An 11,030-nucleotide genomic window follows, 5' to 3' on the forward strand; every position below is an offset into this window, starting at 1 on the left:
ACGCGCGAATTCCCCCCACCCCCACCCCCCCTCCCCCCCCCTCAGGGGACCCGACCATTTTCCCGCATAACTGAAAAAAACACTGTGTTAGAATCTGAAATATTCTGATAAGGCAAAACGCAGTTCATTTGTAGAAGAACAATTATATGACCACTTGTAAAAAAATCCACATCTTACCAAACATTGATCATGAAGTGAAGCCAACTTGAGAACATTAAAACCATAAAATGATCAAGTGGAAAAATACAAACCGAAATCATTGGTGTGAATAAATGAATGAGGAGTGGAAAGTAAAAAACATTTTAATAAAATACGTGATTTGTGTAACTGGAAAAAAGTGATATTTTGTGCTTACTATTAAAAAGTGTTTGTGTGATAAAGATCAGTGATGTAACTGGATAATTATATATAATGGATACACTGCTAACGGTAAGTGCTCTTTCTTAAATATAGCTGGACTCGTTAAGATACCTTTGAATATTTTATCTTGATATGCTTGACCAAATGGTCTTAAATTAAAGAAAGTCATCAGCATAGAAAATTGTTAAATTGTGCTATAAATAGTTATTTTAGCATTACAGGCAGAATTTCATACAATAACACATTTCTATAGCCAGGTCTTGGATTTACATGAAATGTGGTTTTACAGTTTTGTCCCTTGTTTACCTTTGTACTCAAAGTGTGACCTTGACCTTGGAGATATTGACGTAATTTTTTCGAGCAACACACCGTCTAATGATGGTTAACAAATGTGCCAAATGATTTTAAAATCTCACAATGAACGACAAAGTTATGGCCCGGACAAGCTTGTTCCGCCCGCCCGCATTCGCCAATCTAATAACCAGTTTTTTCCTTCGGAAAACCTGGTTAATTACCGATTTTGTATTGCATAGTAACAATATATGAACAAAACATAAAGGAGAAAACACAATGTTTATATCCAGGGGTTTTTTTTAGAGAAAGGGGAAGACGCTGGACGCTGGGTGACAGGGGAAAAAAGAGTGCGAAAGAGACAAATTAGGGGAAAAAATAAAAACTGTTCATTTCAATGTCTATAACTCATTAAAAGAGGCTTGTCTCTGTCCTTTTTGTTCTTAAACACATTTAACACGTATTAAAGTCAAAGTTCTTAATAGATGGGTGTAGATCTTGATAATGGGAAATGTTTTCAACTATATTTCTGTACTGGGGCCAGGGGACGATGTCAATTTTGTGATTTCAATTTCATGATGAATGGGTTGACGATCTTGATCTGCTCCAGTATTGGAAGGGAAAGGAGCGGCAGCTGCCGATTGTCTACTAAGTAGACTACTTTCACTTTCACAATGTTCGATTTTGATTACCTCAGAATCCTGCTGGGTTATAACGGTTTTCGATGATTCTTTCTTAGAAAATGCCTCGATGCGTTCAGTATCTTCCGAGTCCGAATGTTTTATTTTGTTTGTGTAAGAACGCCAATTGTGAGACATTTTTTTTCTGTTTTCACGTTTATATCTTGGCTTGCACATAGCCCGGATGAAAATTCAACTGGTTTCCGGTAATAAATTGACGAAACACCCTTCTCGCGCAAGACCGGTATCCAGTAAAATAGTCACATGATTATTACGATTAGTTGCCCAGTTTACATGACGTAATTTAAGAGCTATATTTAGAATAACTGGGATTCCCAGATTTTTTGTGTTCGGTTCGTCTGGAGAGAGAGAGAGAGAGCGAGATCGTTGTACATGGTGCAAATTGGATAATTGTCGAATGCCCAAAGGAAAAATAAACATTTCTTTGAGAGAAAATATTATAATTTAGTGAAAAATGATATTTTTGGTGGGGAAATTGTATTTTGAGGGAAAAAATTCTGGTAGGGGAAAACGCCGAATATCGGCGTCACTTTCTTAGTAAAAAAAACCCCTGATATCAGGTGATTTCATTCTGCTCCTAATACCCTAGTCTTTTCTCCACCCAGTATAGTTCAAACTGGGGGGATTAATCTGCTACTTTTAGTAGCAGTTGTCAGTTGACAAAAACGTATGAATTCACACATGGCTGCTACTACAACTTATAGCCCATGTAGGGGGCATGCATGTTTTACAAACAGCCCTTGTTAATAAATGAAAAACGGTTGTTACTTACTTAAAGATAATCCGCCTTTTCACTTTTCTTACAAACTTAGCTGTTTCCTTGCCAATGTTTTTTTTCTGCCTGTAACTTCAATTGTCTCTCATTGCCAGTCAAACTGTGCTCGGAAAATCTGCGGTTATTATTGAAGACCTGAGTGTACGTGACGTCACAGCCTGACTCTGTCACAGGTTACAGTATGATAAATAATCGTCATACATAAATTCGTAAAAAAAAATATGATAGTCGACTCGACGGAAAGTTTTACACTTTAAACTGTTGTTAGGGTTTTATCGTTTGGAGATAGAGTTAGGGCATGAATAGGTGTTCACTACTAAAACTGTGACAGGGTGGATTTCACATCAAAATTGTAGTATAGTTGTATGTAACCTGTTTTATGTGTGGTTACGTCTTTTGTCAATCGCACATTCTCGGCCCTTTCCGTCAAACAACGGATAAGTCCGATTATGATAATCTGCGAGGGGTACCGAATGATGTACATTGTCACTCTGGATCAGCAGACGATTTATTTCATAAATCAATCTCTGGGTTAATAGTCGCCATCTTTCGAACTACTTTAAAAAGTACAACAACAACAATAACAGTAGGAGACAAGTTTAATTGCGAAAAGTTGAAAAATTGAGTACATGTGTCACGGTTGTTGAGTGAAATAGTGTTATTTTCAACTGTGTATGAAGCATGTGAACTGGTAGTGGAATAACCGATTTGTTGGTGGAAATGGAATTTAAAAATATATCTAATAATTCATCATCGTGTAGAATTATCATCAGCATCATTTCTGTGGAACATTGCACTATTCAAAATACAAGTGTTTCATAGCTATGGTGCTTTTGACATAGTTCACTAACCATCAAGACTGAAATGATTCATGCACACAGGTAAAGTAAATAATTGAATGTGTGCAGAATGTTTATTTTTTACAAATTATTATTTAATTTGACCAATTTATTTTAGATTGATTGCACTGAAACTCAAAGTCTAAAGCTTAGTAAGACACTTAAGCCAGTTTTCTGAGAAGAAACAATACTTGTTCAGAGTATAGCAGGCACATGCGGCCTCTGGTTTATTTATTTGGCCTCGGCCTTTAACCTGGGTCGCTTTGATTTCAGGTGTTTAGCCCCCATATCAACAAGGCTCTTGACCCTATATGTAGTTATTCATATTGTTTAAAGATTTTGAGAACCCTCACTCGGTGCCAGTGGGGATAAAACAGGGACCTTCTTATAGCTAAATGAATGCATCAAATATGCCAGCAACACTTTATAATCAATAACTTTATAATTGATGATTCTGTTCTTTTAACTACATTACTAATTTACCAAAACAATGTGAAACACATTTTTATGCCCCCAAAGGAGGGCATATAGTGATCGCACTGTCCGTCTGTCTATCCGTCACACTTTGCATTTAGGTTTCGAAAAAATGCTCATAACTTCTATGTCGCTTCAGATGTAACATTCATATTTGGTATGCATGTGTATATGGACAAGGCCTTCCCATACACACACAAATTTTGACCCCTTTGACCTTGAACTAAGGGTCGGCGTTTAGGTTTTGAAAAATGCTCATAACTTTTATTAAAGCGTTTATCGGGGGCATATGTCATCCTACGGAGACAGCTCTTGTTTTTGCTACTGTCCTCTGCACAAACCATGATATATCTGCATATATGCATCCAACCAAATCAGTAAAACTATTTGTCACTTAATTACAGTAAACTTATTGCATGTTAACTTTTCAACAATATATATATACATGTATATATAATTATACATAACAGATCTTGAAAAAAACACACATCAAACTTCAAATTGTTTTAGTAAATTATAGGCTTTAATTGGTATTGTGACATTGACACCACTCATGCATGCGACTAAACAATTATACAACTATGGAACACATTATTTATGAGAAATTCCAATACATCAACATATTGTCTCAGATTTAAGGCAGATAATCTAGTGCTTTTTTGCTGCCATTTTTACTATTACACATATTTTCATTTTATGTTATGATGCATTGATCTTGTTTCTAAATTAACCAAGCAATCATGTTAAACTTTTGAAGAAAGATGTTGTCTGATAAATATAGAAAATATAATCACTACAAAGTGAACAAAATTCAGTTGAATACTGTGACCAACAAAGATTTGCCAAAGAGCAATTCAGATCATGATTTAAATTAAATACAAGTAATATGAAAGTCTGCCTATTGGATCCCAGTTAAGACTTATTTGTAAAATCTGCACATTAATTTTCCCTTAGCCATGTAGAATTGGGGACTAAATACCATCAAGTCATGTAAAAAGGAGCAGGGTATAGCACGCTGCTATTGATCTCTTGAGCTTTCACATGAATTTTACGGGCAATTTTCATACAACAAATGATATTATATAGTGTAATGATAAAGCATTATGAGCACAAATTATACCTCTTACTAGTGGTGCAAAAATCATTTAAGTGTCACATTTCAAAAGAAAATTTATATAAAAAGGTATTATTAATTGTTAAAACGTTATAAAAGGTTATTTCAATTCACTAAAGCATTTAATTACAAGAACAAGTGCATTTTATGTCCATTACAATACATGTAACAGTATTGGCATTGTATTTATCTGCATTTGATGTGCATTTAATACACTTAAAAATGCAGACAAGACACACTTCTAACAGAAACAAATGTATTTTTTTCTGCATTTTTCCAGCATTAATACTCTTCAAGTGTATCTTTTATCATCCCAAATACACTTTACCAGGAAAAAGGTATGTTAAAATGCATTTTTAGTTTGTTTTAAGTATATTTTCAAATGCATTAAGACACTCTTTTCTTTTGCAAAAAATGTTGAACAAAAACTTGAAAATATTTAATATACTAAAGTGTAGTAATAATTAAAGTTTTGTATGAGCATCAAAAACAGTGTCAAATTCATACCAGTGCCTATTTAGTAGCAGTAGGCCTTATATGGTCTACTTGTGGTAGAAATAATGCATTTTGTATAATACAACATACATAAATTAAAAAATATAGCTGCCCATACAGTTCAATACAATGTTCAATTAACTACACTATGCAAAGTTGAAATATGACATCAAGCTTGGAATAATCTTTTCAATAATGAATAATATGCTGTTTTAATTTATAAGTGAAATAGACACTTGCATATAAAAACTGATTTTACATCAAAACTAAATGTTTAATTTGATTTTTAGCTCCACTGGCCAAAGGTCCTGTGTCCATCGTGCATCCATGCATAAACTTTTCCTTTAAACATCTTCTCCTAAACTACTGGTCCAATTCTGATGAAATTTCTTAGGAATGTTCCTGGGGTGAACCTCTTTCAAATTTGTTCAAATTATGCCCCTGGGGTCAAATTTGACTCTGCCCTGGGGGTCACAAAATTGAAAATTTGCTTAAATAAGGCCTATTTTGTGAAAACTTTCAAAATCTCCCGTCCATAACCATTGGGCCTAGGGCTTTCAAATTTGGTATGAAGAGACATCTAATAGTCCTCTACCAAATTTGTTCAAATTATACCTTTGGGGTAAATTTGACCCTGCCCCGGGGGTCACAAAATTGAACATATGCTTATATAGGGTATATTTTGTGAAAACTTTACAAATCTTCTCGTCCATAACCATTGGGCCTAGGGCTACCAAATTTGGTATGTAGTGGCATCTTATAGTCCTCTACCAAGTTTGTTCAAATTATGCCCCTGGGGTCAAGTTTGACCCTGCCCCGAGGGTCACAAAATTGAACATATGCTTATATAAGGCCTTTTTTGTGAAAACTTCAAAAAAATTCTTGTCCATAACAATCCGGCCTAGGGCTATCAAATTTGGTATATAGTGACATCTAATAGTCCTCTACCAAATTTGTTCAAATTTAATCCCTTGGGTCAAATTTGACCCTGCCCCGGGGGTCACAAAATTGAACATATGCTTATATAATGCCTATTTTGTGATAACTTAAAAAAAAATCTTGTCCATAACCATTAGGCCTAGGGCTACACAATTTGGTATGTAGTGACATTGTATAGTCCTCTACTTAGTTTGTTCAAATTATGCCCCAGGGGTAAAATTTGACCCTGCCCCGGGGGCCACAAAATCAATTATATGCTTACATAGTGCCTATTTTGTGAAAATTTTAAAACTCTTCTTGTCCTTAACCATAAGGCATAGGGCTACCAAATTTGGTATGTAGTGACATGTTATAGTTCTCTACCAAGTTTGTTCAAATTATGCCCCTTGGGTCAAATTTGACCCTGCCCGGGGTCACAAAACTGAACATACACTTATATGGGGCCTATTTTGTGAAAACTTTAAAAATCTTGTTGTCCATAACCATTGGGCCTAGGGCTACCAAATTTGGTATGTAGTGACATCTAATAGTCCTCTACCAAATTTGTTCAAATAATGCCTCTGGGGTCAACTCTGACCCTGCCCCGGGGGTCACACAATTGAATAAACGCTTTTAAAGCGCCTATTTTGTGAAATTTTTAAAAATCTTCTTGTCGAAAACCATTTGGACTATGGCTATCAAATTTGGTATGCAGTAACATCTTATAGTCCTCTACCATGTTTGTTCAAATTATGCCCTTTGGGTCAAATTTGATCCTGACCCGCATGTCACAAAATTGAACATTATATACGCTTATATCTTGCTTATTTTGTGAAAACTTTAAAAAAATATTCTTGTCCTTAACTCTAGGACCTAGGGCTACCACATTTTGTATGTAGTGAGATAAAGTAGTCCTCTACAAAATTTGCTCAAATTATGCCCCTGGGGTTAAATTTAACCCAGCCAAGAAGGTCACAAAAGTGTACATGTGCTTAAATAGGGCCTATATTTAAGTATTTGCACATGCAGAGAAATTTGTTTCAGCCTTTTTCAGCAGTGGAGCGATACAGGGCCATCATGGCCCTCTTGTTTAAATACTCAAAAAATGAAACCGGTTTCATGCTTGCATGAACACAGTTTATAAATGCTGTCAGAATTATAAAATATGCAATTACTATAAATACAAATGCCAGGGAAAAGTGCTTTTTGTACTAAAAAATTCGAATGAATATTACAATAATACATTCTGAATACTTTAGTATGTAATTAACAGTTTTGTCTGAGAAAATCACTAAATTTTATATATTTATTCAAATTCACATAAATCATATTTCAAAAACACATAATTACTTCAAATCCTTTCACACAATACTGAAAAAAATGCACAGTTTCTGATTGTTATTGATTCTTTATTAATTTATACATGTACCATTTTTAAATCTTGATGCATCCTCAATTGTATAATGCACATCTTAATCTGTTTTAAAAATTATAATATAAAGATTAAGGCTGACTCAGTAAAATAATAATCAATGATTTCTGCAGTACTTGCAGACAAACTAGGAATACTGCTGTGATATTATCTATCTATCTAATAGGATATAAATTTGGCTTCAATAGAAAAAAATCAAAGCATACACATGTATAAAATGTGTATGTATATATTAGTTAAACTTAAATTGATTGACCATCGATAAAAAGATATTATAATATATGTATATATATATATATATATATCCTTGTAAAACTAAAAATTAAATATGTATGTTTCCATTACATCATTTAGGACTTTTATTTTCAGACAAAGTAGAGTGAAGCTTAAAACAGTATCCAATTGTATCAGTCAATTTTGAGAAAATCAACCTTATAATTATTTTCTGTGTTGGTCAATGTCATAATTGGTATAAAATGTATATTGAACTGGAAGTTTTCTTTATTTTAAATGATAACATTTGCTTGGTCAGCCATAATTGTCACAATCAAGTGGGGTTTTTACACTGTAGTTTTCTCACTGACTATGGGTTTGTTCCGAGAATGAGCCACACAAAGTATCGTTGGGGAGATGAGTTGTCAATTTTATGTTTATCAGTCTTTCATAATCCAGTATACCTGTAAAAAGGGAATTTGTAACTAATAATCACACAATATACACAATTAAAATTGTATGCATTTAGATTTATTTAGTACTGCACATTAATCATTTTCCAAAAATATGTAGCAACATTACATTATATAATGCTGCAATACTAAAGTAATTTACTAATTAAAGGTCGCTGATGTGTAATGGATGTGGTGTCCACCTAATGATCTGGAGGTCACTGGTTTGATCCCCAGTGTGGGAGCATTCTTAAGAAATCTCCAAGAGACACCCAAGTACTGGTTCTAGGCCCAGGAAACGAACTCAAGAGCATTTCACATACATGTACGTAGTTAGTACTTAAAATTTAATCGAACTAAAAATGGGTTAAAACTAACAACTGAAACCCTTATTAATACATTTTATTTTGAATCAAGCAAATGTGCAAATTCATTAAAAACAATGAGTAAAATTTAAAAATTCTACTTTAAAGTAATCATGATAATTTAGATCATTTTCAGAATATTTAATGATGATAATGATACAATTATATATTCCCTAAATGATAAAAATAAAACACGTTAATTTATGAAAAAAACGTTTTAATTTTATCAATATCATGTTAATTACAACTAGATACAGGCAATTAGATCAGAAACGTGCATTAATTATATTAATGAACAACGCAGACATTTGTAGTGATTTATGGTCACTATTTGATTAACGTTCTATACATGACCTGTCATAAAAGGTATTTTTTAGCCAGTACTACAATCGGCAATGATAGTCTGTATTGCATACATATTCCAACGTCTATTATTGATTCGCTTCCTCAAACTGAACAAATATTTAATGTTTACATCGCGAAACGTAATGCATCCAGTTTCACTTTCGGTTTGGTTGGTTTTGTAAACACCGTAATTTCATCTTAAAAATTGGATGATAGGGTGATTAAATAATAATGGAAAAGTAAATCACTTGGATAATAGGTCAAAATGCAACACAAATGAACGTTAATAGTGCTATTTATATCAAAGTTTCGGTAAAAAGTTTGGCGCTAGTTCAACGCGCATCGTATACAGCCTCATAACAATAGACTGACAACCTTTTGGGTAGTAAAGTAGTAATACAAGGCAATATGGCGACCGTTAGCCACGAGGCCTATCTTACGGAGGAATCCGAGATAGCCGATGTATCACGATTGGTACATTGTGTCACACCGGTCTTACATTTGATTCGCGTAGGCCCGCGTAGGTAGACCGCAATACCGCTTCCGAAATGTGTATTCATACTATCTCCTTCGAGGTACTTATCCGATGTTTGACGGAAAGGGCCGAGAATGTGCGATTGACCGGTCTTACATTCGGTACCCCTCGCAGATTATCATAATCTGACTCGGGAGAAATACGGGTTGAAAGTAGTCCGCCCACGTGATACCATTATGCTTGTCAACTGTCATAAAGATTTATTTAAGATCAGCAATTAAACGCATTTATGAGATTAGTAATTCTTTGGTTCAAGATGGTTTCTATTTAAAATCACATTTTCCTTTATTAATATGTGTGCACTTTTTAACAGCTTGCAGAGTAACATCACTTGCGGACACGGATTCGGAAGAAGCGCTGCGACGCCAGATTCCATAAATTTGTGAGTAAATGTGTGTTGAACTGTGTATATGTATGTATGTGTTTCACATATGTAGTTGTGTTTTGAGATATGTATTTGTATGTCTAGGTAAGTCAGTCGGTCTGGTCGCCACAACATTATTCTTGATGGAAAGATATTTTATTCTGTAATTAATCTTATGTTGTAAATAGTACTAATGGGTCAAATGATTGTTTCATCATTTGTTAATATATTTATCTATATATTGTTGTTATATTTGCTGTTTTAAATACTTTTCATTTATATCATATTATTTTACAGCAAGACAGCAATATTTATAATTATGTGTTATATGTTTGTTATTGTTTATTTGCAGGACGTTTATTGATTCCTTCTTCGGATCAGAATGATTGTATTCCTGAATTAATTTATATTTATATAACACTGAACTGAATAGAAATAAGTAAAGAAGAACCTACGACTTTGTGTTTTCCATTTAACCAAATAAACATTTGGAGGAAAAATACAAGTTACAAAACAATCCTTGAAATATGATTAAACTTAGAGAAACAATGGTAAAGCATTCACATTGAAAAAGGTTACATTCCACCAAGAAACAAGAAACGGCCGGAAAAAAGTTGCAAAAACAGTTGATTTTGATTTGTGTCGAGTTCATTCTTGATTTGAACATGACATATCTTTTTTTATTGCATAAATCGATTCCGTTTACAATCGCCTTTAAGAAATGGTATAGTTATGGGGAACTCTATGTTTAAAATGTTGCATTTATTTTCGCTTGAATTATATAGGGAAACTATTTAGTATAGTCTGGAGTTCCTTCCCCTTTCACGTAAAAGAGGCGGGTACCAGAATATGGGTAGCGCACCACGGTAGGAAACAAAATATGCGAATTTGCCCCGGTCAAAAAGTGAAATATTGGGATAATTGAAATAAAGGGTAGGTTTCAATGCCAAATTTGAGGGTAATAGGTCTTATTGTACCCCTGAATTGCATTACATCCTAAGAATATGACCGTTTTCAAATGCGAAACTGTGGGGTCGTTCTTCTTGTTATTGTTGTGTTCTTTGTAACTCATGGATGGACAACTGCGGTAGGCATATTGTATTTGGGCTTCTTTTTAAGCTGGAATTGCTAGAAGGGTCACGCTGTGAATTATTGCGCGAAAATCACCTGGTAACGAGGTATTTATTCGTGGTTAAATGGTTGTGCTATGTTCTGCGTGTAAAAATATCATTCCAAAAGCAGGCTATCATTACGTTTTCATTTCGTCCCCAACCACTTTCGTACATCGTAAAAAGTTTATTTTGAAGCGCCCCCTGTTTGCAGCCTTGCCATTCTGTCATTATTGTCAATAGTATCA

At 34.1% G+C, this 11,030-nt stretch overlaps 1 long non-coding RNA gene across 1 annotated transcript in view; it reads right to left on the reverse strand.

Moving 5' to 3' along the window:
• The window catches only part of LOC127867193 (uncharacterized), a 56,817-nt gene extending 54,574 nt beyond the window's left edge, over positions 1-2,243 (reverse strand). The window contains exon 1 of the long non-coding RNA XR_008043356.1: positions 2,125-2,243. This is a non-coding gene — a long non-coding RNA (uncharacterized LOC127867193). The remainder of the gene's footprint in view (positions 1-2,124) is intronic.
• Positions 2,244-11,030: the final 8,787 nt, after the last annotated feature.

This window comes from Dreissena polymorpha, chromosome 2, assembly GCF_020536995.1.
Source record: "Dreissena polymorpha isolate Duluth1 chromosome 2, UMN_Dpol_1.0, whole genome shotgun sequence".
In the NCBI taxonomy this organism is placed as follows: Eukaryota; Metazoa; Mollusca; class Bivalvia; order Myida; family Dreissenidae; genus Dreissena; species Dreissena polymorpha.